Source organism: Lagenorhynchus albirostris, chromosome 6, assembly GCF_949774975.1.
Source record: "Lagenorhynchus albirostris chromosome 6, mLagAlb1.1, whole genome shotgun sequence".
Lineage (NCBI taxonomy): Eukaryota > Metazoa > Chordata > Mammalia > Artiodactyla > Delphinidae > Lagenorhynchus > Lagenorhynchus albirostris.
Window position 1 is genome coordinate 92,939,786 of NC_083100.1, and position 21,545 is coordinate 92,961,330.

A 21,545-nucleotide genomic window follows, 5' to 3' on the forward strand; every position below is an offset into this window, starting at 1 on the left:
TGAACTCTTGGATCCACCCTTACTTGAAGTTAGACCAGTCTCCTGGATTTTTCAGCTATGAGAGCAATAAAGTCCTCTTTTGCTGATTTCAGTGGCGGAGATGTGTCACTTGCAGCTGAAGGGTGTTATTACAGTGAGCAAAGGGTTTAGTCTCTGGTCTCTGCGAGGTATGCAGAGGGACCCTCTCTATTCTCCTAGTTCTTTTTTTTTTTTTTTTTTTTTGCGGTACGCGGGCCTCTCACTGCTGTGGCCTCTCCCGCTGCAGAGCACAGGCTCCGGACACGCAGGCTCAGCGGCCATGGCTCATGGGCCTAGCCGCTCCGTGGCATGTGGGATCTTCCCGGACTGGGGCATGAACCAGTGTCCCCTGCATCGGCAGGCGGACTCTCAACCACTGCGCCACCAGGGAAGCCCTCTCCTAGTTCTTGGTAGTTCTGCAACCATATTGGCTATAAGACCTTAACAAAGCTTCTTCGTCTCTCTGAATCTTTCCTCCTCTGAAATGAGGAAATTGGACAAAGAGAGTTCTAGGATCCAGGCACACACTAAAACTGTGATTTCAGAACTTTGTAATATTCTCTGAATTGTTTCAGATCCCTGAAAGCACTACCCAGATATACAGGATACACTTGACTTTCCAATTCAGCAGATGATTTCTATAACTCTTCTACATAACCCAGAGGGTCAACATTTGCCTGAGGAGTTTTCAGTGTTAACAAAGTACAAATAGACAAAAATGTAAGTTCTCTGGAAAACCTTGGTTCAGGAAAGTTCTGCAACTAATTGTTCCCTTTGACTCTCTTCTCTGTGTCTAGGTGGCCAATAGCCACAGGTATTAGAGATGTGAAAGTACCACCTCCTTGCCGCCCAAGATTGCTGTGATCCCTGGATGGGTGGCAGGCTGCTGGTATACCAGAGATATGTGAAGACACAGTCATCAGGAAAATTTAAGTTTATAAATGTAACTGTACCTATTTTGGATGATCTAGATTGTGGCCTGTATCTTCCAAGATTATTTAGACTGTAAGTGACAGACAGACCAGTTCAAAATGGCTCAAACAAACAAACAAAAAAATAACTTATTTGGCTCATATAACTGAAATGAAAAGAAACCTATATTATGTCTTCAGGAACAGTTGGATCCAGGTGCTCAATTGATATCTTCAGGAATATGCCCCTCTCTTTCTCTCAGTTTTACTTTATTCTCTGGGCAAGTTCTTCTTACCTCTTCCCTTAGATTTCTACCAGTTGTTCCAAGTTTATACCCATTTACCAAGTTAGCAACCTCAGGAGAAAGTAAGCACCTCTTTGCCAATAGTGACATTGAAAGCCCCAGGACTAATACCCATCAGTTCAGCTTGACTTATACGTGTCTATCTCTGCAACAAGAACTACGATGCCCATTGGCCAAGTCTAGAACACATACCACACGCTCACGCACACACGTAGGACTCAGGAGTGTGAGTCTGCCTCATTTGGCCCACATGGGCTAAGACTGAAAGAGGGATGCTGACCCAAAGGGAAACTAGAACGTTACTTCTAGAGGAAAAGGAAATGGATGCATGGAAAACAACTGACAGACACTACCCAGCTTTGGGGCCAAATGCAAAGGGCCCGACCCTGGGGTACAAAATGTTTCTAGAACTAAAAGGAGAGGGAGTCATTCTTTTCCCCCTACAGAGGGCCTCTCTCCCTGCAAGGAGGACAGCGTGGAATAGGGAAGAGGACACAGGAGCGCAGTTCCATGGGCCAGGAATGCAAGCGTAGCTTGTCTGTGGAAAGGATTTGCCATCCTCTATGGGAAGGACCTGGTCCCAGGGAGGCAGCTGATGTTAAGGCTGTGCCCTGAGCCGAAGAGTGACAGGTACAGGGCTGTAGGTATCCTCTTCCTTCTCTCTTAGGCCCCTCTTCCATACCTTCTTCTCTGGGACCCACACACTAATAATAACAACCCCAGATCACAGGCTACCCGAGCTGCCATCATCATCTGTCTGGTTCACCAGCACGTGTGGCCCCAGGGCCAGTCACTGCAGGGGTACCTGCTGCGGAGCATCCTGAAAGAGCAGTGGTGTTGAATGCCTTTCCTTCCATCACATCCACATCACACAATTGCACTGATAGTCCAGCTGGAGCACGGTGAAGACCTGCTGGCAAAAGACAATAGGGCTGGACCAAGCCTCTGTGTGCACCTGACTCGCCATGAGTCATATCCCCTGGGGACCACCTCAGTGCACCATTGTTATCAATTAAAAAGAGTCACGTATGTTCCCAACATTTGAACGTCAGAGCGGCAGCTGAGTTTGAGGATGTTGTTCTTTGGTTTGGAATGTAATTCTCCACTAAGACGTCCACTGACAACAGCACAAAAATAATATCCCTTCCAAAGGCAGTTACATTTTAATTAACAATAAGTTAAGCTACAGCATCGAAAAGAATAACGAAGGTTCTAAGGAGTGTGTGGTATTTCATTTGCTTTGCCAGTTCTCTTTTAGCAATTCTGGTCACTCTGAATCTTCTTCAAGGACGAGGTCTTAAGTTTGTCTGAGGAAAAAAACCATCCTGGTCCCTTCAGACCTTTTACTGCCTTCTTCTTCAGAGGGTGGAATAGCCTGACCATCACTCCCATCCCTCATTTTCACATGAGAATCTCTGGCTGCTAACGGTGGTAAATGCTAACAGAAGAGGTAACTAAATGTCATTGTGTTTATATCTATGTGTGTCCTCTGCAATATAAGATAAACAAACTAATCTTCTTACCAAGCTTAGGAGGCTAAAGAACAAAAATTATAGTTGAGTAACCTGCCAACGTAAATATTTCACAAAAGCTAAGTGACAGTAAATACAGCCAAATTGTGAGACTGGAGTGGGACTTTCCTGAAGTATTCTCAAGCTCGACCCCTTAAAGGAATAATTTCTTGTTGTTTTTAATATTTGGCTTGTCAAACTTACTACGATTTTACCATGCTGATGAAATGAGTATTAATATTAATTCACATATAGCAGCTAATTTTTAGGCTCTTGCAATGTGCTGGGCACTGTGTTAAATATTTACATGTATATAAAATAGATTATCAACAAGGACCTCCTGTATAGCACACGGAACTCTACTCAATACTCTGTAATAAGCTATATGGGAAAAGAATCTGAAAAAGAATAGATACATGTACATGTATAACTGGATCACTTTGCTGTACATCTGAAACGAATACAACATTATAAAGCAATTATATTCCAATATAAAATAAAATAATTTTTAATAAATATTTTACATGGATTATCTCCTTTATCCTCAGAACAATTCTATGAGAAGGAGCTATCACCATCCTGATTTTACAGATGGGGAAACTGAGTCTCAAACAGGTAACACAAATTGGGACCAGGAATCAAACCCAGGCAGCATCACCCAGAGCCCGTGTCATTAACCATTTTCAGGCTGCATTACATGAGCCCTTCCCTGAGAGTGACAATAGCTTCCTACCACCCCCCACTTCAAGGCTATGCCACTGTTCTGTTCTCACAGCCCTCCCACACCTCACCCATCCCCAGCTCTCCAGCCTAACGCCCCAGTCTTCCTCACTTAGCACTTTATTCTAGATAACACATTTTCTTCCCCCTTCCCACCTGTTACTCACTTCCTTGCTACCCCCTAAAGCTAATCACATGGGCTGACCTTACTTCCACGCCTTTCTGCAAGCTGTTTCCTACCCTGGAAGGCTGCCTCCTCTTCTCCACCGATGGAGACCTCGAAATCTCATCTCAAAACACCACGTTCTTTGTTCTCTTTTTTTTTTTTTCCGCACCGTGAGATATGCGGGATCTTAGTTCCTCAACCAGGGATCGAAACTGGACCGCCAGGGAAGTCCCTTAAAACACCACATTCTTTTTTTTTTTTTTTTAACATCTTACTGGAGTGTAATTGCTTTACAATGTTGTGTTAGTTTCTGCTGTATCACAAAGTGAATCAGCTGTATGTATACTTATACCCCCATATGCCTTCCCTCTTGCGTCTCCCTACCCCCCTCCCTATCCCACCCCCCTGGGGGGGGGTCACACAGCACAGAGCTGATCTCCCTGTGCTATGCAGCTGCTTCCCACTAGCTAGCTATTTGACATTTGGTAGTGTATATATGTCAATGCTACTCTCTCACTTCGTCCCAGCTTACCCTTCCCCCTCCCCATGTCCTCAAGTCCATTCTCTACATCTTCATCTTTATTCCTGTCCTGCCCCTAGGTTCATCAGAACCTTTTTTTTTTAGATTCCATATATATGTGTTAGCATAGGGTATTTGTTTTTCTCTTTCTGACTTACTTCACTCTGTATGACAGACTCTAGGTCCACCCACCTCACTACAAATAACTCAATTTCATTTCCTTTTATGGCTGAGTAATATTCCATTGTGTATATGTGCCACATATTCTTTATCCAGTCATCTGTTGATGGACACTTAGGTTGATGTCATGCCCTGGCTATTGTAAATAGTGCTGCAATGAACATTGTGGCACATGTCTCTTTATGAGTTATGGTTTTCTCAGGGTATATGCCCAGTAGCGGGATTGCTGGGTCATATGGTAGTTCTATTTTTAGTTTTTTAAGGAACCTCCATACTGTTCTCCATAGTGGCTGTATCAGTTTACATTCCCACCAACAGTGCAAGAGGGTTCCCTTTTCGCCACACCCTCTCCAGCATATATTGTTTGTAGATTTTCTGATGATGGCCATTCTGACCGGTGTGAGGTGATTCCTCACTGCTGTTTTGATTTGCATTTCTCTGATGATTAGTGATGTTGAGCATCCTTTCATGTGTTTGCTGGCAATTTGTATATCGCCTTTGGAGAAATGTCTATTTAGGTCTTCTGCCCATTTTTCGATTGGGTTGTTTGTTTGTTTTTTATATTGAGCTGCATGAGCCGCTTGTATATTTTGGAGATTAAGCCTTTGTCAGTTGCTTCATTTGCAAATATTTTCTCCCATTCTGAGGGTTGTCTTTTCATCTTGTTTATGGTTTCCTTTGCTGTGCAAAAGCTTTGAAGTTTCATTAGGTCCCATTTGTTTATTTTTGTTTTTATTTCCATTTCTCTAGGAGGTGGGTCAAAAAGGATCTTGCTGTGATTGATGTCATACAGTGTTCTGCCTATGTTTTCCTCTAAGAGTTTGATAGTGTCTGGCCTCACATTTAGGTCTTTAATCCATTTTGAGTTTATTTTTGTGTATGGTATTAGGAAGTGTTCTAATTTCATTCTTTTACATGTACCTGTCCAGTTTTCCCAGCATCACTTATTGAAGAGGCTATCTTTTCTCCATTGTATACTCTTGCCTCCTTTATCAAAGATAAGGTGACCATATGTGCGTGGGTTTATCTCTGGGCTTTCTATCCTGTTCCATTGATCTATATTTCTGTTTTTGTGCCATTACCATCCTTTCTTGATTACTGTAGCTTTGTAGTATAGTCTGAAGTCAGGGAGCCTGATGCCTCCAGCTCCGTTTTTCTTTCTCAAGATTGCTTTGGTTATCTGGGGTCTTTTGTGTTTCCATACAAATTGTGAATTTTTTTGTTCTAGTTCTGTGAAAAATGTCATTGATATTTTGATAGGGATTGCACTGAATCTGTAGATTGCTTTGGGTAGTAGAGTCATTTTCACAATGTTGGTTCTTCCAATCCAAGAACACGGTATATCTCTCCATCTGTTTGTATCATCTTTAATTTCTTTCATCAGTATCTTATAGTTTTCTGCATACAGGTCTTTTGTCTCCTTAGGTAGGTTTATCCCTAGGTATTTTATTCTTTTTGTTGCAGTGATAAATCAGACTGTTTCCTTAATTTCACTTTCAGATTTTTCATTATTAGTGTATAGGAGTGCAAGAGATTTCTGTGCATTAATTTTGTATCCTGCTACTTTACCAAATTCATTGATTAGCTCTAGTAGTTTTCTGGTAGCATCTTTAGGATTCTCTATGTATAGTATTGTCATCTGCAAACAGTGACAGTTTTTCTTCTTCTTTTCCGATTTGGATTCCTTTTATTTCTTTTTCTTCTCTGATTGTTGTGGCTAAAACTTCCAAAACTATGTTGAATAATAGCAGTGAGAGTGGGCAATCTTGTCTTGTTCCTGATCTTAGAGGAAATGGTTTCAGCTCTTCACCATTGAGAATGATGTTGGCTGTGGGTTTGTCATATATGGCCTTTATTATGTTGAGGTAGGTTCCCTCTATGCCTACCTTCTGCCGGGTTTTTATCATAAATGGGTGTTGAAATTTGTCAAAAGCTTTTTCTGCATCTATTGAGATTATCGTATGGTTTTTATTCTTCAATTTGCTAATATGGTGTATCACATTGATTGATTTGCTTATATTGAAGAATCCTTGCATTCCTGGGATAAACCCCACTTGATCATGGAAAACACCAGATTCTTATATAGCCTTTCCACTCTCTCTCCCTCCTAGAAATGCCCATGGCCCATTTGCGGGGTTTTTTTTTACCATTTATTTGAAGTTTAAACACTGCCTTGTGATGTTGATTAGCTGCTGAAGCTTACCAATCACTAGCCCCACTATTAGATCAGCCTCCTAGAAGGCATGAACCACATCCTGGCTCCTTTGACTCACCTTCACATCTAGCACAGAACCTGGCCCAGCCCTCAGCTCAGCCCTCAATGAAGTCACAGGCTGGGGTCAAGAACCTGAGTGCCTTCTAACTGCTGGGATATTTAGTATATGAAACATTCAACACAGGTTTTGATTTGTGCTTGATTATCATGACACAGCTCAAATCAATCCCTGGAAGGGAACGGCCCACAATAGACTCAATCCTCAGCTCTGCTACCCACGTGGCCACCTGTCACAAGGATGTGGGCCCGTTTGTGGGTGACTTTGAGGAAGAGTCAGCTTCCCTGAATATCAGAAGCTGAGGCAGAGGATATGCTGCAATAGCCTTTAGCGTGGACATTTGTTCAACACACTCCTCTCCTCTCTGATCCTAAGTGCTCAAAGAAAAAAACCTATTTTTTTAAAGTTTTCTGATTCTCTAAGTAACACTTCTTCATGGTTTTTAAAAAAAAAAAGAAAAAGAAAACATGAAAAATGTGGTGCTCCAAAGACAATGCTGCTTCAAGGACAAAGGACGACCCTGCCTGAAAAAGTTTCATGTTACACCCCCTACTGGACTCTTAATTGCCCTCCCCTCCATGTTGCAATGGTTATGAAATTCCTGAGCCCACCTGAGCGACACCCACCTGGGCAACGGGACCTGTACCAAATAAGGAAAGGCATCTTTCTTATTTGGAAGAGTCTGTCCCACTCCCACCCTATAGAAGGAACATATATGTGCCTCAACCAATTAGTAAACGAAGTTTTCACCTCAGACCATTCCTTTGTTTTCTGGCTATAAAAACTGATCAATAGCACATGTTCAGGCTCGACTCTCCCAGACTCCTAGGAAGTCGGCCTGCTGTTCTGGCAGCGACCCTTCCCTCTAATATATTCTATCTTCTTTACATTCTGCCTTATGTCTGGAAATTCTTTTCCAGCCCACCTTCAGACCACAACAAAAATGTATGAAGAATTACATATTACCCATTATCTCACCATTGTTATCTTTCTGGTATATTTCCTTCCAGTCTTTTTTTTTTTTTTTTTTGGCTACCAGCCCGCCACTTGCTAAACAATGGAACGACAACAGTAAAGACCCATCCCAGCCCTCTAGTCTCCTGCAGATGAGCGAGAGAGACATGCAGGACAACAGTGACGGGTCACACAGTATGAAGACCAGGACCGTACAAAGGACAAGGCCATGGAACTTTCCACCTAGAGGGAGAAGAAAGGGCAAAGATGGAGAAAGAACTGTGAAAGGGCCTGCGTTTTGTTCCCTCCAGCACAGTTACCGAGATCCTGCTGTGTGTCAGGGTGGTGGGGAACTGAGAAGACCCAGAGGCAGGAAATGACTTGTTCAAGGTCACTCGGCTAGTTAGCTATTTCCACAATACTTACCAGAACACATGTTCTGAAGCCACAAGATCCTAAAGAAGACTTCATGCAAATAAACCCATAAATCACGTATATATATGTGTGTGTGCAATATATTTTTATATTATATTTACATATTATTTATAAACATATATATATTTCACACACACACATAAATATACGCTTTATCAAATTCTGTGTTAATACACACAAAATAAACTGCCTTAATTGAAGCCTCAAACTACATGAATAGAGGACCATCCAGGAAAATCTGGGGCACACAGTTTGGTCAAAAGCATTACACTACAGCTTTTTCTCAATCCAGCACGCATTTCCTAAAACAGCCTTGCATTCCATCAGGATATAAAACCCTGTTGAGGATGCCCCGCTCAGGAATCAAAGAGTATGAGTGGCTGGGAAGAGATCTCGTTGACTTTACCCTCTAAGTGAAATGGGATGCAAAACTAAACAATGTCATTAGGGAGACAGAACTTCATTTCCCTCAAACAGTCCTTTCAACTTAGAAAGCAAAAGGGCCTGGGCCATTAGCAAGCAGAACTATTTCTTGCTATTTTGCATTTCCTTCCTCGAAACTACCTTTAATAGTTTGAGCCATGAAGGCTCTAGGCAAGGGAGGAGGAAGAAGGCAAACTAGAAGTAATTTGAAAATTAAATAACAAAAAGGAAGCCCAGGCAGAAACCTCAGCAGCCCCAGAATCTGATGTACTTTTGAGTCCAGGGCTCACTCCATCCTGACAAAAGGAGTGGAGAGAGCTGGGCTCTGTTCCGCCTGATTAATTCCACATTGTTCAGCAAAGGTCTATCCAAATGGTTAGAACAACAACTAGATGATAATCACAAAGCCCTCCGCAAGCCGTTGAAAATGAATTTGTCTGATACATTCGCAGCGTCTACTGAGCAACATCAAAGGAGCTCAAAACACAGTGGACTTTGTTGAGTAACCGGTTTTAAGTAGGGTAAAAAAAATGAACACTTTTCTGCCTGCAAACTCTAAAAGCCCAACTTGTGTTCTCAGAGTCCAGAAGAATAAATCACTCCAGCAAAGAAATAATAATAATGAAGACGTATGGTGCGGCTCCCAAAAACCCATCACGTACCCGTCATTAATACATAGCAGATCGTTCATCACAACGCCATCTTTTGATTACTTTCTCATAGGGACAAACTCAAATGGATTTTCTTCCTCCCTTTCTCTTTGCAAGAATACTTTCTTAAGAAACCAGCTAAGGCATTACAATGGGCAGCACTAGAGGATGACCTTCTGGCAGCAGGATTCCCAACTCAGTGAGAGCTCTTTCCAACCTTTGCAGCGGAGGAAGCGGGGCATTTGGCTGGCTTTCACAGCAGGATCCCAGCATCCCTCCAACTCGCTGATCTTCCTGCTTTGCTTTATTGCATGTGCTGCTATTTTCCACACATCACTGGCTCCAAACTTGCTTCTCTCCAGACCCCTTTCATCTCATTCACCATCTCTATTACTTTCTGACTCTGTTTTCTTTCCTTCCTTGCCTTCATTAATTCAGCAAACATGGCTGAAGCACCTACTCTTGCAAAACACAGCATCACTTTCTCTCTGTGTCACACTCCCATACCCATTTTCCTCCCCGAGCAAAACTTCCCTCAACTCTCCATACATTCTGTGTGCATAGGAAGGAGATGCTTACGTTATCATGAAATATTTCAGACTTACCCAAAAACTGTAAACAGTAATATAACAAAACACTTGTGTACCGACTGCCCACCTTAAGGGATAAGACATCAATATAACTGATATCTTAATGTGTCCCCCTTCCTCCCTGGTGACATTCCCCCTCCCCACTTACCCACAGATAATCACTAAACTAAATAAGGTTTTTCTTATTCCCGTGAATTTTTAAACATCTTTACAACATATGTAAATATCCAAACATAATAAATAGCGTTGTTTTACATTTTCTTGGCCTTTATATTCATGGTTTTGTACCACATATTTTCTTCAGTGTGCTCCTTGGCTCAGCATTGTAAAGTTGAACGTCATTCATGTGAACACTTTAGCTCTAGTTATTCTTTTGTCATCACCGTCTATTATTCCACTGCATCAAGGCAGCCCAATTCATTTATCCAGTCTCCTCCTGATGGACATTTAAGTTAATCCCAATGTTTTTATTATCACGGAGAGTGTGAACATTCTGGCATACGGCTCCTTGCACACATTCCCAATACCCTCTTGATCTTCACCTGCACATCGAATATCAGGGGAATTGCTACTCCTTAACGTTGCCAATGAGACACCTTCCAACGCAGCCGTATTTGCCTCAGCCTGAACTCTGGCCCTTTTCCATCTAATCCGTGACTTAAAAGGACATGGCTGGGTAACTTTGATCAGTGAGGCCGAAAAGACAGACCCCAGTAGATGCCATCCCCAGGCTCCCTGGTCTTCGGCTCTGCCTCTCATCAACATGCCGTGGAGCTGGGGAGGTGGCATTCCCATGCTGGGGACCTCGGCACAGAATCAAGTCGCTGCTATTGGGTTTTATGTGGCACATCCGACCCGCTGTTTGTCGCCTTACACAAAGGAGTTGATGCTCTCCTGAGAAATTAATTTGGATTTCCATTCCACTTCAAATTGTGAAACAAGAATGAACACATCTCAGCCTGGGTGGTCTGTTTCCCTCGCTGTTTCTCCTAATCCCTTTCCCCACAGTTGGGCTAAAAGCACCATTATCCACTCCTCGTAAGGGTCTGGGATGCCCTGTCCTGGGCTTGTTCTGTTCCCTTGCTTTGCTTTATTTCTCGTGTCATCTCTTTTGTCTGTGCTTCCAGATGTTATTAAATAATCCTCTAGATATGCCTTTAGGATTTGCTGTAAAGACACTTGAGATAAAATATCTGTCAGAACCAAGCTGGTAAGAATAAATGGGAAATGTTTGGTATGAGAGTCGGGACCTTCCCTCAAGCAACAATTACACCAGGACAAATCAGTTTTGACTGAAGACAGAGCCTCTTCCAGAGTCTCCTTTATCAAGAAATTAAAATCTTCCCCTTATTTCCTGAAAGTTAAATCTCCTTTTTGTCATTTGCCTGAACACTGAGGGTTTTCTAAATTACTTTATAAGATGCATGTGGGGAGTCTGAATAAAACCATAATACGAATAAGGATGTTTGAGAAATAAGGATATTGAGAAAGAATACCCAACTAATAACGAGGAGCAAGGAGTTGTTAATACCTATAATCATTGGCATTCCATGCACAGAAGACAAAGTTCTTTACAAAGAATGGTACAACCAGGAACAACATAAGGAACTATGCCTAGCAAAGACCATACAACTGAAACATATATTTCCAAAGGCCTCATATATTATAAAACTGGTGTTGGGGAGGAAGGCATTACCTTCTAAATTTCCCACATGAGAAGCTAAACGGATATAGAATTTATCACCATAAACACATAGGGAAATCTTGCCCCATAAGGTATCTATTCCTTGATTTACACACACACACACACACACACTCACAAAGCATGAATAGTCACTTGCCTGCACATGAGGTATGTGCCTAAAATTTGCACCTACTTTGAATTTTTGCAAGCTAAATAATATTTAAGCATTTCAGAGGTGCTTTTTCTTCACTATGCAGTTGTATTCTATTTAATGAGCACGTACTATAGTCACGTATTGTGTCAGTTACTCTTTTATAAGAATTTCATTCATGCTCCAACCAAGGCAAAATGCTGCACATATATTATTTCATTGGCTCCTCACAAGAGGATATTCTTACCCTCATTTTTCTGATGAGGAAACTGGTGCTTCAATAGGTAGGCAACCTACTGACGTTTCCTCAGTTAGCGAATGAAGAGTAGGATTATAAGCCCAAAGCAGTCTGTTGGACTCTAAAATCAAAGAACTTAAGCACTACCCTAACCTGGCTCCACAAAAAAGACAACTATGGTACTTACAAACTTTCAGTACCTTGACTATAGTAGATTCAGATGGATGGATGGATGGATGGAAGAATAGATGGATGGACGGGCAGATGATGAATGAATGAACAATGGGTGGATGGAGACAAAGGAGCTTCACATCTCAATGAAGGATGACTCAAAAAACAGTGTCTTTTTTCCTCCATGATAAGGGATGTATATAAATAACCATCCTTCTAGACACACAGATCCTTTATTATTATTCATAACAGATAGATAGATAAAATGTAAATCCAACCCTTTAATTTATCTGTTTACGAATTTCATTTTCCCTTCTGAATTTCTTTTGACCTTTGTATCTGAATCCACAGAACGGGAAAAAATACTTGGAAATGGGGATTTCCTGAGTTGTGTCTTTATACCTCGAACTCAATTGCTGAAAACATGAAAACAACAAGGCCAAGGTTCCATCCCTACATAGGTCTGCTGGTGTTACCAGTTCCTGTCACATAGAACCTTTCAGCACAGCCAGCCGCCTCCCTTGGACAGGAGGGGTCTGATCACATCTATCTCCAGGAAAGAACTAGGGGATGGACCCACACACCCACCTCTGTTTGTCTACCAACCCACGCGTCCCCAGTGGATTCACAAAATCCTCTTCATATAGAGAGGCCAGCATTTTCTCAGCGTTGCCAAACCTTGAATATGAAACTGGGAAACTCAAATAAGGAAGAACAAACCTGTGAACGAGCTACAGGAAGCAGAAATGCCAGTTCTATGCCAGGAGTGACATCTAAGCTGGGACAACACAAGAACCATGAGTCACAGGCCCCGTGCAAGTCAGGCACTCCCATGTAAACTCTAGTGGCAAGCTCCGGGTAGGAACTCTACACATCATTTAGTGACTCTTCACCTGCTGGAGTCTCTATTAAATGGATCCCATTTTGCAGGTGAAGAAAGTAAGGTTCTGAGAGGTCAAGTCACTTACAGGACAGAGCCAAGGTTCAAGCCCTCATCTGTTCCCTTTCCAAGCTGCTGCTCTTTCAGACACACTGAACCCCTCACGGTCTCTTTCTGTTGCTGGTCCATCCATCTGTCACCCAGCTGCACAGTACAGCTCTCCTGGTGCATGGTAATGTGACACTTAATTAAATAACAGTGGTAAAGACCCACATAAAATGTTTATGGCTGTATTAAGTTTTTCTCAGTGCCAAGTGACCAGGTGCTGCCTGCATCTGATGACCATTTGGCTTTGGGGTTTAACCAAGACTGTTCACAGTGCAGACACGGCGGTCTGCAGGAGAGCGGAGACTGTGTCAGAGGCAAGGAAATGACCTGTGTCCTGCATTTTGTGTTCAAGACATGATAACCCTAGACACTTCAGTCCAGGGGGCCTCCCCAAGATGGAAATAAATCTGTCATGCAAAGCGTTGAGTGGGCTGATGGACATTCCTGGGAACCCATCCACAGCTTTCACCCAGTTTCCAAAGGGGGCCTGTGACCATTCCCCAGGGTGGGAGAGCACTGCCTAAGCTGCCTATTTTAATGCCAGTTCCTTTGGGTGTTGTCCCAGGGCAGCCGTGGGGAAGGCTTGGAGCCGGCACCCGTTTGTCATTCAAGTCTCAACCCGGGCTGTTATCTAAGGCTTCCGTGCTTAGCCTTCCAGGAAATGCAGATTAACATCCTAAACAGGCCCCTCTCCAAGTTCTCACCTGCATCCCTGTCCAACAAGTCCAAATGTTCACCACAAGCCACAGCAGTTGTAAAGCTGGGTCTCTGGGCTCTGTTCCTTATTCCTTAGAAGGAGCACACCTCACAGCTGATTTCAAACTTCCACGGACCGGACTGGGAAGGCAGGCAACCAACGGGCCCTTAGCTGTTACGCAAAGAGCACAGATTCTCAAGAAAGAGAAACTGGGGAGGAAGCCAAGACTGCCGTTTGGAATCTCAGCTTTGACAGTGCTGAGAACGTCCGAAGGCCTCCAGCCCTTGTGTTCTGGCAGGTTCCGTGTCGCCAGAAAAGAAGGGGTGGGCCCTGTTAGGTCAAGCCAATGTTTGCAGGGTTCCCAGACACATGCTGTGTGTCAAAACAGACCTCGAAGGTATGGGCATCAGGCAGAACTGATGGGAGGCCAAGAGAAGCCCACAGGTGATAATAACCCTCACTGAAGCCTGGAAACCAAGAATAAGCAAACACCCAGTGTCCTTGGGATGTCCTTGGGATGTCACATCACAGGACTCCTGCCAGGGCATGCTGAGGGCTGCAGAGCCTGCCCCTCCCCTGCTATCTCTCTGAACTGCCCCCAGCCCTGAATTCTAGGCAAAGACCACGCTCCCCAACAGCTAAACTGTAAGGGAAAGAAACATCTTTAAACTACAGTGGGGACAATGTTCATCGCAGCACTATTTACAATAGCCAGGACATGGAAGCAACCTAAGTGTCCATCGACAGATGAATGGATAAAGGAGATGTGGCACATACATACAATGGAATATTACTCAGCCATAAAAAGAAATGAAATTGAGTTATTTGTAGTGAGGTGGATGGACCTAGAGTCTGTCATGCAAAGTAAGTCAGAAAGAGAAAAACAAATACCGTATGCTAACACATATATATAGAATCTAAGAAAAGAAAAAAAACAGGTTCTGAAGAACCGAGGGGCAGGACAGGAATAAAGACGCAGATGTAGAGAATGGACTTGAGGACACGGGGAGGGGGAAGGGCAAGCTGGGACAAAGTGAGAGAGTGGCATGGACATATATACACTGCCAAATGTAAAACAGACAGCTAGTGGGAAACAGCCGCATAGCACAGGGAGATCAGCTTGGTGCTTTGTGACCACCTAGAGGGGTGGGATAGGGAGGGTGGGAGGGAGATGCAAGGGGGAGGGGATATGGGGATATATGTATGCGTATAGCTGATTCACTTTGTGATGCAGCAGAAACTAACACACCATTGTAAAGCATAAAGATGTTAAAAAATAAAATAAAATAAATTACAGTGGGGAAAGTTAAGATTTCAAGAACAAGTTTGACAGCAGGGAGATTGATAGAAAGCAGATAAAAGGCAGAAAGGCTTTCCCAGCAAACATCAGTCAGGGCAACAGTCTCATTTGTAAACCTAATGGGAAATTCAAGGAGCAGGAGGCATGCCTCCAAGCTGAACATTTTAATAAGGAAAACTACGTTGTATGAACCAAAGCCAATAAATTAATTAGGAATAGCATCACACTGATATATGGCATTATCCACTTGTCAATTTAATTTCTTTTTCCTTTTAATGAAAAATAAAAATAGAAGAGGCCGTCTTGCCAGTTGGCCAGTGACTCTCCCCAGAGCAAGTTCTGGGTACGATGGCTGAAGAAGTGAATTCTCATTGGGTTTCACACTTGCAGTGACGCACAGTGATAACTTGTGCAGGAGGACAAGATGATCAAGTACAGAAAATGGATCCAGGGAGGGCTGTTTTCAGCTGCAAGAAACCTGGAATCTCTTCTTCTGAATATTTGCTGGACCATCAGAAGGCACTGAATCCCAGCACAGTTGAAAAGTAAATGCAACAGGAAAAGATCTTTCTGGGCAGCTCTCCTATGGCCATCTGTTCAGGGATTCACTAACCATAAGCTCATACTTATTGAGCACTCACTGTATATCAGCCCCTGTGCTAAGTGCTTTAGGTATCCTCACTCATTTAATCCCTATCTCAGCGCTCTGAACAGAATACTTTCACTACCTCCATTTTACAGTAGAAAGTGGGACTCAGAGGTCCAGGCACTTTCCAGAGGTGCCATGGTGTGGAGTGGCACAGTGAGGTCCGTCGCAGGCCTTCTGACTCCCACGCTGAATTGCCACCAATTCTTCTTGCTTCCTAACCTGGAAGCGTTTAGCGGTAGATAATTTTAAACCTCTTTGGGGATTCACATTATTGCTGTTGTAGGCAGCCTTGCTATTTAACCCCTACCCTACCTCCCAAGTAGTTCGCTTTGGAATTCTCAAATACAAATCCTGTGTCTCAAACTACCAATACTACTACTAACAGCAGTAGTGATAACAATACTTGGCATCTGTGTGAGCATCATACATTTACACACCACTTCATTTCCATGTTAAGTCGTGCTCTCACCAGATCCCCAAAAGATCCCGATGAGTGGCAGGTAGCCTGGGTGTCAGAGAGATCGATCAGGGGTAGGAGGACGGAAAGCTGGCATTTCACTCTATTTTCTTCTATCATGTATTACTTCTTATTGTAAGCACATATTACTTTTCCATTTCTTTAAAAGAGTCAATAGAAATATTTAAAAAAACTCTATGAGGTAGATATCATATTATTGCCCCATGTTCTATGGCTTACCCAAGGCCACATGGCCAATTAGTTCAGAACCAGAACCCAGGCCTTCTAACTCTTACGTATTTGTACAGTTCACCCCACCAGGGATATCTATAATAGCTTCCTGAATTTCAACCTTTTACAGAATCTTCTAGAACAGTAAAGGTGATTTTGTAGGCCTAGGGCAATAGGGGCACTCCCCTCAGATGTCAGCCATGGTGGGTGGAAGAGCCAGGGCCAGCACCCTGTTCAGTCTACACCTCATATACACTCTGCAAACACTACCTTGTGGTTAGTCTCCTAGGCCCAGGCAACTCCCCTAGGTGTAGGGAACACACAGGCATTGAGAAATGGTCCCTGGTCTCCTATGCTCTCACAGAGCCGCAGAAGCAGAGAAGTAAAGAGATTTAACAGTACTGCGAGAGAGTATTGGATGGCAGTGGGTATGGGATGCAGCGGCAGCATTTAACCAATGTTTATTGGGCTCTACATTAGGCCAGGCCCTGGGGATTCAGAGGGAGTAGGGAGGGGTCCTTATCTTGGAGAAGCTCGGTAGCCAGGGAAGCAGATGAAAGCACAATGTGATCCGCAGATAAGAGCTTTAGTGGACGTTTGAATAGAGCTCAGAGGAGGGGTGTGTGTGTGTGTGTGTGTGTGTGTGTGTGTGTGTGTGTGTGTGTGTGTGTGTGTGTGTGTGTGTGTGTGTGTGTGTGTGTGTGTGTGTTGTGTGTGTGTGTGTGTTGTGTGTGTGTGTGTGTGTGTGTGTGTGTGTGTGTGTGTGTGTTGTGGGGCGAGGTCTCCGAGTTGGGACAACTGGCATTCACTGGGTAATTCCTAACAAAGGCCCACAGTCAGCCAAACCCAAGTGTGCTAACCTCTCCTCTGCCGTGTGCCTTGAGGGAAGCTGTCTCTCCCCCATAACCCGAAGAGTTCGTGCTTCTCCATCTTCTCCCTCTAGTTGGGGTAGGATCACTACTAAAGCTCAGGGGTTCATGTCACTTCAAAGCAGTCTTCCTCATTGTTGTTGTGTTGTCCTTGTCAAGTCATCCTTCAGCTCTGTTTGTCTCCTTCACATTGTTTTCTCTGCCAGTCCTAGGAGAGCCTTCAGAGGGGAATTCATTCAGGAATAGCCCTCCTCCCAGAGAAGTCCATCAAAGGGATCTCCTCTGGGTAAAAGGCTCCACGAGCCGAGGGCAGCTGTAGGAACCACACCAGCTGCTGTCCTGGGTCAATAGGTCAAGCCCAGCAAAGAGCCGAGCTCATATTTCTGACCCTGGGTGGTTCAATAAACCTTAGAGACCATTTTGGGTATTAAGGTAACACTAGCAAAAAAAAAAACAAAACTAGAAATTAGAAATGTGATATGTCTACCATGGTATAATAGCGAAGTACAATTCAAAGTGGCTGACTAACTTGTCTTTGAGGCAAGCAAGTGAACTGAAAAACATGCCAGGAAAAGGAAAACGCTCCTGAGATACAGAGTTAGAGGTGTAGGCTCTGAAGAGATCCACCAGCACAAAGAGGTAGTTCAAGTTTAGAGGTTATATGTAAATCAGAGGGGCTCTTGGGCCCTCCACCAGCTGGAAGATGGGTAGGAAGAAAGAAGCAAGGGAACATTTGTAGAAAACTCCAAGAGCCCTTCACACAGCATGAAAAACTAATAGTGAATATTTTCGACAGCTTCTTTCCTTAAAATAAACACAGAGCCTTGTGGTAGATCCTAGTAAGCACTGCTTGAGTGACAATTTTAGTATGATGATTTTCACTAGAAATAAGCTTTCATTACAAATGTGGGTGGATCCATTGATGCGTCCTACAAGTCTTTGTGTTATTTTTATAAAGGTAAACAAGCGTAGGAACAGTGAACTCAGGGGACGTCCCCAAGTGTCTCTGAGGAAGGCCCCCAACGAATGACACTTCTTTCTTTCTATCCTTTTCAGCTACAGGAAATCCGAAATCACTGAGACTGTGTCAAAGGCAAGCCAATCAATAGCTCAGGAAGGAAAGTGCCCATGTGGGCAGCCTTATACAACAGACCCAGCAGAAGGGACGCAACAAAAGTTTACTTCGTGCCTCATCTCTACTGGCAAAAAAATACTCAATTCTGGGAATCAACATGAGCAAAGTAACCTGGTAGATCAGTATGGCAGAATTAAAATGAGGGCCAGGGGAGGGAAGAGTCTGATGGAACTCAAGTACCTTTGATTAATCATCTCCTACAAGGACAATTTGAGAAAGAACATGGTGATGTCATCATCCATCAATCACGATATAATTCATCTCTCCCTCTCACACACACCCCCTGCTTCTGCACGTCCCCCGCTCCATATATCACAACTGACTTTTTTAATTCCCTCAGCAAATTCTCCCAGCATCAGCCACACCTTCTTTCTTTATGTTTCCAGAGATGTAGCCCAAGCTAAGGACTAGGTTCAGTTGTGTGGAGAGCAGGCAATCAATAGGTGCTTCCTAGATAATGGAGCCTGGAGATAGGATCATCCTGCCTACCCCAGCAGCTGTCAGAGCTCACTACAGAAGTGCTGACCTCAAGACAGCCCCAGAGAGCACAAAGAGTGATTTGGGCCATGGGGTGACAGTTGCTCTCAGAAAGTGGACAAAGCTGGGAACAATGGAGCACATTAGGAATACTCATAAACCAGTTAATCCCTTTTTCTGGGAAGTGTGGTGAGAGACAGGAAGTATGTAACCAGGTCGTCTGATTTAGGGAGCAAAGTTGTCTGTATGTAGGCATGTGCGTTTTCTAGAGGGAGTGCATAACCGTCATCAGAATTTCAAAAGGGTCCTAGAACCTTCCGTTTCCCCTTTATCTGTGTCCCCCCCCCCAAAAAAAATGTAAGAGCCATTAGGAGGCTGCCCAGGAAACCAGGTCAAATGAGAAAAAATACACAAGGAAAGAACTCCAATGTTGACCAACCAGGAGGTCCAACCCCTGCGTGGAGATTCTTGGCTCTGTTGCTTCATTTGTCTCCTTCAATGGTCCCCATTCCAGTGTTTCATAGTCAGGAATTCTTTCCTGGTAAGTCCTTTGTAAGCACAGTTTGAAAAGGGCATCCAGATTTTCAAAGACCCCAACTGAGGAGTCCTTCACCTAAAACCATCTCTTCCCGTCCTAACATAGAGACCACAAGGCCCTGAAGAGGGAGACCTGAGAACCTCCAAGTCTGAAGTTGATTATCTCTATAATAGACAACTCATGGAAAACTAAATAGGTTTAAACTTTTAAACTTTGAATAATTTGGGTTGTGGTCATTCAAACAATGGAATGTTAAACTTCTTGCTCACCATTTAGTCACTTTTTCGTCCAGCAAGCATTTATTGACCTGAGCCTTAGGGATGTTCCATGTGGGACATCATCCCTTCCCTCAGGAAGCTCATCTTTCAGGACACAGTCTGCCTTCCCTAACCCACAGCAGCCATGCGTAAGCTTGTCACAGGGTCTGAACTAAGACTGCACCAGACGACCGTATAATGCAGTTGTCCTATTTTTGAAACCCACTTTGAAACTTACTAGCCCACTGTATCACAAGGATTCCAACGAGGGCCATCTGCAGTTGTTGGAAGGATCAAGAAGATGTAGGTGCAAGGGCTTTGTAAACTGTAAAACATTTTAGATATAATATATTACAACGATGGCCATCTCCTCTCTTACTCTCACCACTTATGGTTTTCTTTCTTCTTCTTCTTTTTTTTTTTTTTTTTTGGTGGCATGAAAAGAAAAGATACTGTCAGTAAGGCTGTGTAGATAGACTTTAAAATTTAGAAAGGATTGGGCTTCCCTGGTGGCACAGTGGTTGAGAGTCCGCCTGCCGATGCAGGGGACACGGGTTTGTGCCCCGGTCCGGGAGGATCCCACATGCCGCAGAGCAGCTGGGCCCGTGAGCCATAGCCGCTGAGCCTCTGCGTCCGGAGCCTGTGCTCCGCAACGGGAGAGGCCGCAAAGGTGAGAGGCCTGCGCACCACAAAAAAAAAAAAAAAAATTTAGAAAGCACTGAAAAACCTGGAAAATCCACTCCTTTTTTTGTCTCCACCACCAAGAGAGGAAAATGGTTTTAGAGAAGGAGAAGGATGAAGAATAAGAGGGCTATTTGAAGCAAGTAGCCCGGAAGAATCGATATGGGTAGCCGAAACATAGTGACGGGCAGAGGTGCTCGAAGGCTAGAAGATAGTCAAATACTGCTCTGAATTTAAAAGAAGGAGGAGGAGAAGGAGGTGAAGAAGGCAGAAGGGGGAAGAGAAGAAAAAATAGATACTGTAAACCGATCTCAAACCCAAACATTAATTTTGGGCAAGAATTGAGAAGTGATCATAAGAACAATTGCTAACATATATGAATGCCATGCTAAGTATTTTTCATGTACTAATTCACTTATACCTTGAGAGAACTCAATGATAAGAATTTAAATGAGTTAATAAGGGTATAGTTCTTAGAACAGCACCTGGCACATAATAAGTACTCAACACACTCTCATTATTATTATTAGCTCCACTTTATAGGTGTGAAAACTGAGGAAAGAGAGGTGAATTGATTTGCCTAAACTTACACAGTGAATTTAAGTGGTAGAGCTGAGCTGCCTGATCTCAAAGCCCAGAAGAAAAACACCTCTAAGAACACTTCTATATTTAAATTTTTACCATTCTTTGAATAACTAATTCAATTCAACAAACATCTGTAAGTCCCTGCTTTGAGAAAAAGGCTCCAATTTCCAGGAGAAAGGGGATCTGGGTTAAATAACTGCTATTTCGGTATTATACTGACTGTTCTAGGCATTTGAAAGGATAAGAATTAAGACACAGTAGTGCAGATGCTCGCAAGCCAGTGGAAAAGTTACCTGCTTAAATAACCTAATACCTGCCTGGTTGAGACGTGGAGCATGACAGAAGAATATGCTGGGAGGAGTGGGGAGATGAGAAACTACGGATCAGGGAGAATTGATTTGAACTAGCTGTCTGTCTCAGTGAGTCAATGTTAGAGAGCACTGAGAAATAACCCAGGGTTATTATGAGGGTGATTAGGCCACTGGAATTAGGGTTAAAGTTTTGTTGATAGGAAGAATATGAATTTCTCCTGTTGACCAGATGGGGGTCTTTGGGAAGAATTAGTCCCAGGGGTTGTGAACTGTATTTGAGTTCTTATACTTCGGGAGAAAGCCAACCCAGTCTGGAGTTAAAGCCCCACCATACTCCCACCTGCCAAAATCCTCCAGACCAGATCTCACCCTTGTATGGTACCAGGGAGTGAAGTGCCTAGACCAAGGACACAAGGCCCTACCCCTCTGCCACCACCACCTCCATCCCCGCCCCCAACTTGACCCAGAGA